The sequence below is a fragment of the Nicotiana attenuata genome, chromosome 2 (assembly GCF_001879085.1).
Source record: "Nicotiana attenuata strain UT chromosome 2, NIATTr2, whole genome shotgun sequence".
In the NCBI taxonomy this organism is placed as follows: domain Eukaryota; kingdom Viridiplantae; phylum Streptophyta; class Magnoliopsida; order Solanales; family Solanaceae; genus Nicotiana; species Nicotiana attenuata.
The window spans coordinates 70,472,017-70,479,493 of NC_031990.1; positions in this window are offsets into that span (position 1 = coordinate 70,472,017).

Below are 7,477 nucleotides of genomic sequence, written 5' to 3' on the forward strand. Positions count from 1 at the left end.
TAGTAGGTGTTTTCATATTGTACCTTTCAGCTTTATCTAGAAGCAATTGTAATAGGTACTTTGAGTATTCATGTTATTTAACTTGATGTTGTCGCAATAGTTAAAGGCTAGTTGCTACAACAGGATTAGAGGTAATCCTTAGGTTTACAAAGAGTTTTGTAAATGCTGTTTTGGCTTAGTGATTTAGTGAAGTGTTGGGGAAAATCCTACTGAGTAGTAGGTCGTGTTTTTTTCACTTTTTGAGCCGGGTGTTTTCCACGTAAAAATACTTGTGTTCTTGATTTTCCGCATTTATAATCTGTGCATATGAAATTAGACACCACACAAATCACCCCCCCCCCCCCTTGTGTGGTATTGAAGTATAAAANGCACACAAATCCCCCCCCCCCCCTTGTGTGGCATTGAAGTATAAAACATCAATTGGTATCATAGCAGTTATCCTTGAAGAGGTTAAAACCTTAGGAACAGATCAAGATGAGTGCACCACCTGGAAACTGGGAAGGGCAATCCACTGCTAGGCCACCACTCTTTTATGGCCAGTACTACTCTTGGTGGAAAAACAGGATGAGAGACCACATCATAGGAGAGGACTATGAGCTCTAGGACATTATTACCTATGGTCCATTGGCTACCTTGAAGAAAATGCTGAAAGAGTAGATGTACCGAAGACAAGAGTTGATTGCACTGCTGAAGACTTGAGGAAATGGGAGAAGAAGGCTAAAGCCAAGAAATGACTTATTTGTGGACTTGGTTTAGATGAGTACAGCAGAATACAAGGTTGTACCACTGCTAAGAAAATATGGGACACACTGCAAGTGACTCATGGACGAGCACCTCAGGTGAAGAGATCCACAGGAACTCTACTGTACTCTCAATATGAGAGTTTTGTTATGAAGGAAGGAGTAACCATTCAAGAGATGTATACAAGGTTCACAACACTGACAAATGAACTGAAATCTCTTGGAAGGATTATTCCTGAAGAAGAAAGGGTTAAAAAGATATTGACCAGGGTTTTACCTATCACATGGGAGAGCAAGATCACTTCCATCCAGGAATTAAAGAATATTTCTACTCTCCTACTGGATGAATTGATTGGGAATCTTACTGCCTATGAACTTAGGAGACAGACCATAAAGATTGATGTACCTAAAAAGGAAATAAGTTTGGATCTCAGAATCACTAAAGGTTCTAATTTGGAAGATGATGAAATGGCCATGATCACCAAAGATTTCATGAAGTACCTGAGGATAGGAAAGAGTTCTTCAAGAAGTGGTAGCTACAACAAATCAAAAGCTCCTGAGAAACAAACCAATGACGGCTGCTATAAGTGTAGAAAGACTGATCACCACATCAAGAACTGTCCTATGTGGGAAATTGAGTGGAAGAAAGAAAGAGCTGACCGTAGGAACATGTTCAACCCAAGAAAAGCAACAGCAAAGGATCAACAAAGGCTATGGTCGCTGCTTGGGTAGATAGCTCAAATGATGATGATGATGATGATGAACGAGCACTTATGGCTATTGGAGAATCTGATGAAGAAGCTGAGGTAAGTGTTTCTCATCTCAAAGACAAGATTAAATTTTTGTCTAAGGAAAGGTTATCTGAGTTGCTCCTTGAGCTGATTAATGAATCTGAGGATGTAAACAATGAAAATAAACAGCTTTCAAAAGAGTGTGTAGTTTTAAAAGCTAAGTGTAAAAACCTGGAATTTAGGGCTCGTGAAACTGAAGTTGAAAATGCTGCGTTGAAAAACCAGGTTCGTGAACTTGACACTACTGTCCTAGATCTTCTGAAAAGCAAAAACTGAAATTAGGAACAGGTAAAAAGACAACTGATCACACACAACTCACTTTAGAAGAAAATGTACGAAAAATGAAAGATGAGTTGTACAAAGAGATGAGCAAATAAGAATTCTGAAGGAGGATCTAAGCAAGGTCAAGCATGAGCTAGATAGAACTTGTAAATGGAACAGGTCCTCTGATGCACTTTAATGGCTACATGAACACCATAGTAGCAACAAGAGAGGACTTGGCTTCAGGACTCCTGACCTAAATGGGATCCAAAAGCAAGTACCTCACACTTCCTGAGAACAAAATCTTCACACACTGTGGTAAAATTGGTCACTATAAAAGTGAATGCACTGCAAAAGAAAAGGCAAGTCAAAAGAACAAAGAATTTGTTCAAGGGTTAAATAGGTTGCCAAGTTGGGCTAAAAAGAATTTGATTCATCCTTTTAAGGGACCCAAGCTAGTTTGAGTTCCTAAGACTAACCCCTGATTTCCTTTTGCAGGTCCAAGTGATGGAGAGCAGTCAAATATAGTACATCGATAGCGGCTGCTGAAAGCATATGGCGTGAAGCAAGAACCAGTTCCTTTCACTTGAGGACCTTAAAGGAGGTAATGTCTCCTTCGAAAATGGGAAGAAAGGTGAGATCATTGGGGTTGGCAAGGTAGGTAAGACTGATTCTCACTCTATTGAGAATGTCTACCCGATTGATGGATTGAAATACAGTGTTATAAGTGTATCACACTTATGTGATAGAGGTAACAGGTTGCATTCACCTCTACAAAATACTTTGTGATTAATCTTATCACTAACAAGATTGTTTTGCAGGGAAAAAGAGTGAACAATATATATATTGTGAATCTGTCCACACTCTCAGATAATGAACTCACATGCTTAAGTGTGTTGGATAATGATCCCCTCCTTTGGCACAAAAGAGTTGGACATGCCAGTCTAAGTGAACTCAACAAACTAGTCTCCAAGGACTTGGTAATAGGACTACCTAATATTAAGTTCAAGGAAGATAAAGTTTGTGAGGCTTGTGCAAGGGGGAAGCAGGTAAGATCCTCTTTCAAAAGCAAGAAAATGGTAAGTACCACCAGAACGATGGAACTGGTCCATATAGATCTTTGTGAACCAATGAGAACTCTGAGCAGAGGTGGTAAGAGATACGTTATGGTGCTTGTTGATGATTACTCTAGGTTTACTTGGACACTGTTTCTAACATCTAAAGATGAAGCATTTGACATGTTCACTTCTTTTGTTAGAAAAACTCAAAAACAACTAGGTAATCAACTTGCATCAATTAGGTCTGATCATGGTACTGAATTTGAAAATGCTAAATTTACTGAATTTTGTGATGATCATGGCATAGATCATAATTTTTCTGCTCCTAGGACTCCACAATAAAATGGAGTAGTTGAAAGAAAGAATAGGACATTGGAAGAAATGGCTAGGACTATGCTTCTTTCTAGTAAACTGCCTCATAGTTTCTGGGCAGAAGCTGTGAACACTGCATGTTACATCATAAATAGGTGCATGAGTAGACCTCTTGTTGAGAAGACTCCCTATGAATTACTTAAAGGGAGAAAGCCAAATATATCCCATCTTAAGGCATTTGGATGCAAGTGTTTTGTGCACAATAATGGTAAAGACTCCCTAGGTAAGTTTGATCCCAGAAGTGATGAGAGAATATTCTTTGGATATTCTTCACATAGTAAAGCTTATAAAATCTATAACAAAAGAACTATGTGTGTAGAAGAAAGGGTACATGTGGTTTCTGATGAAACTAACATTCTTTTTAAGAGACAGGAATATGAAGATGAAGCATTTGGGCTGGTAAGAAACTCAAATAAAACCACAGCCCAGACTGAAGCTGCACCAGAGGAAGGAACAGGTGATGGAACAGGTTCGTCTACTCAGGGCAACCTGACAGGGGGAACCTAACAAAGAGGAACTGAACCTCAAACCTCGATGGAACCTGTTCCTCAGCAACAAAATATTGGAGAACATCTAGGGGAAACCAACTGGTTGTGAAACCTTATAAGTACCAAAGTTCTCATCCCATTGAGAACATAATTACTGATCCAACCTCTAGAATCAAAACCAGATCTTCTTTGAAAAATCTTTGTACTTTTGATGTTTTTCTATCTCTTATTGAACCTAAGAATGTTGCTGAGGTTTTGCAAGATACAGACTGGGTGAATGCAATGTAGGATGAACTCAACCAAGTTGAGAGAAGTCAAGTTTGGCATCTCGTACCAAGACCCAGGGATAGATCAGTAATTGGAACTAAGTGGGTGTTCAGAAACAAATTTAATGAAGATGGAACAGTTACAAGGAACAAGTCAAGATTGGAGGCTCAAGGGTATAGTCAAGAGGAGGCCATAGACTATGATGAGACTTTTGCTCCAGTTGTAAGATTGGAAGTTATCAGACTCCATATAGCTTTTGCTACTTACATGGAATTCACTCTCCATCCGATGGATGTCAAGAGTGCCTTCCTCAAAGGCTATCTAAAGGAAGGGGTATTTGTTGTGAGCACGTAATTTTTGCCCAACTAAAATATTCCTACATAATTCACAAAAGTAGATTTTTCTAATTATTTTTATTTTGATAGAATTTTTAGGAATTTCTTGTTATTTGATTGCATTTAGTTGCATATTTAACATTTTAAAATTATGAGAAAAATACCAAAAATGTCTAAAATATCTCATGCATAGCATTTTAGGTCTTAATTGCATTTAGAGTTTAATTACATAGGTTAATTGCATTATTAAACAAAAATACAAAAATAATGTCATTTCACATTTTTTTTAGCTTTTAGCTTTAAGTTAGTAATTTTCTTTCATTAGTTTTGAATTAACCAAGTGTTCAAATGGTAAAATAGGTAATTAGGTTTAATTCCAAGTTAGATTCGATTTTGGGATTAATTTAGCTGCTTAATTAATTTGATTAGAATTTTTTAATTTTTTTTTTTAAAAAAAAAAGAGGAGCAAGGAAAAGGAATTAAAGAAATGTGTAATCTTGTTTATAACTGGGCCAAAATCTTAAACTGGCCCAATTGCTCCCAACTCTGCCTAACCCAATTTAAATTCCCAATCGCTCCAGCTTTTTATCCAAACGACGACGTTTGGGCGTCATGCCATCTCAGCCGTTTATCAACCCAGATCGGATGGTTGGGAACTGATTTCCCATTACCTTTTAACTGTCCTAAACACCCCCATACCCCAAAACCCTAGAGAACAATATCAGTCAGTTCCCTCACCTCTCTCTCTCTCACCTCCGCCGTCGCCGCCCACCGAAAATTGCCTACGGCGGTGGCGACACCCCAAACCACCCTAAATTAACATCACACACTCCGCACACCCTCCTAATCATCATCCTACCACCAATTTCCCCTAAATACCCACCCATCTTCTCCAATTTCAGATCTAAAAATCCAGAAAAACCTAATATTTCCTTCTTCTGATTTCATTGGCAATACCAGCTCGTTTTGGCCTGAAACTTACGTTAATCGATTTCTCTTGTCAAGAGCAATCGATTAACGTTAGTTTTGGCTCATTTTGAAGTCGTCAGAATTTGACCAACTCACCACTGACCGACCAAACTTCGTCGTCATCATCGTTCGTTGGCTTACCTCATTCGTTGTCACATTCTAAGCCAAAATCAGTACACCCCTCCTCTCTTTTTCCTTTGCTTCTTCTTTTTTAACTATCAGTTAGGTTTAATTTTTGATTATTTTGTTTAATTGATTGGATTATCTAGTTAATTACATGTTAATTAGCTTTAATTGCATAAGTTGTTTAGTTTAATCAACTTTAAGTAATTAGGTGTTAAAACAAGTCTGTAACTAATTGGTTTTGTTTTGCATTATTGCTTTTGTTTTAGCAATGGGTTGTTTATCATTATCTAGAAGTTTAAAAGGAATATTTGGGATTGAAAATAGATAGTTGATCCTATTGTTTGAACATGTTTGCTCTTTTGGGGTAGTTATTTGTAATTAACAAAAACTAAAGGGGGTCAAAGGGATTTGGAAAATTAGGAATCTGATTTATTTGTTTGGGAAAGCCTCTAGAAAGGATTAAAGTGTATTAAAAATTAGAGTTTAGGTCAAAATTTGGGCTAAAAAGGTTTAAAATCAGTAGATAAAAGGGCTAAAACATATAGGGAATATCTGGATAAGACAGCAGTCCCAACAGCTGTCCAAATTCAGTTTTGAAAGATGCACTTTTCCTGAATTTTAGGACTGCTTGCAGGAATTATTCCCTGATTTCTTTGGAGCACATGACTGATTTTTACACCCTATATAAAGGACCTTACACTCCCTCACACACACACATTAAGGACTCAGCGTTTTCTCTCAAATATAGACAGATTTTTTGACACAAAAACTCTCTCTGAATTCTGAATTAGACACACGGCTAATATTCAGCATGCACTCAAGAACACATTGATTTTTCTGCATATTCACTCATCATAGAAAGGCACACATACAAAGACTTGAACCTGGGATTTTCAAATGGTTTTCAAGCTGTGAGATCTTTAGTTTAAGTTGCTGGTTTTGTCCTTGTTTCTTGCTGGCTGGGTTTTTGTTTTGAATCAAACTCTTCCTTGGTTTATCTCTTGGCTTTCTGTTTCCAGTTAGGTTAGTACCAAGCTTTTCCATATGTTATTACATTTTGTTGAATAATCAAGTATTGTTATTCTATTTGATTTATGAGTACTGCTGCACTATTTTCTCTTAATGTGTTATCTTAGATATGTTTCTCACCTCAATAAATGATGGAAATAGTGAAGTAGTTTTGAAATACAACACTTATGTGAATTAATTTGATCAACTAAGCATGTGGAATTGACTGTTGAACTGATTGTTAGTCTTAAGTGATGTTTGAGGTTTGTTCAAATCCTGCAAATCTAGGAATAGCTCTAAACATAAAGTTGTTATAGTTTTCTACATGTGTGATAAGTGACTTGGTGCCAATTTGAGGATATTGAAGTTAGTTGCTGCTGATCACATGGCTATAATTTGCGGATTTGGCCAGTAGTTGGCCATATCAGCATAGTGTTAAGCCAAGGAAAGGAATTTTGTCAATGGTAGTATGCTGAAGATTGATAACTTCCTGTTGCGGATTAAAGTTTATGTGGTTAGATAAATATGAATTGGAAAGTATTCATTAGTTAGCAAAGTCATGGAAAATAGTAATAGAAGTAGATGATACTTTAAGATTCGAATTCTGATTTTTGTACATCAAAGTGGCTGTATTTTTAAATATTAGATAGGCATGTCTCAGTGGAGCAATTAAGTATGATTTGGTTGCTTGTTTGAATTTAGCATCTATTTGTTAAAGTTCCCTTCAAGAAAGATGATGGATCATTCACTCATATGAGCAGTTTAATATTTCTATTAAGATTTATGGTTGAAATGTATTCTGATTCTTCAACCCCTAAATTTCGATTTGAGCCTATGTATGGATTTGTAGTCCACTAGACTCTACAACTACATGGTCCAACAGTTTAGAGGCCTGACAGTTTCGAGGCCACATATAAGTTGGTCCATTGAAATATTGACCATTCTAGGGCCGTGTGTTTGGGTTTAATTGGCCCATGTCTTATGAATTAATTTATTTGATTTCCCTCATTTAGTCAAGTAAATAGAGTTTGCCAATGAATTCAATGGCTGATCTTACAAAGA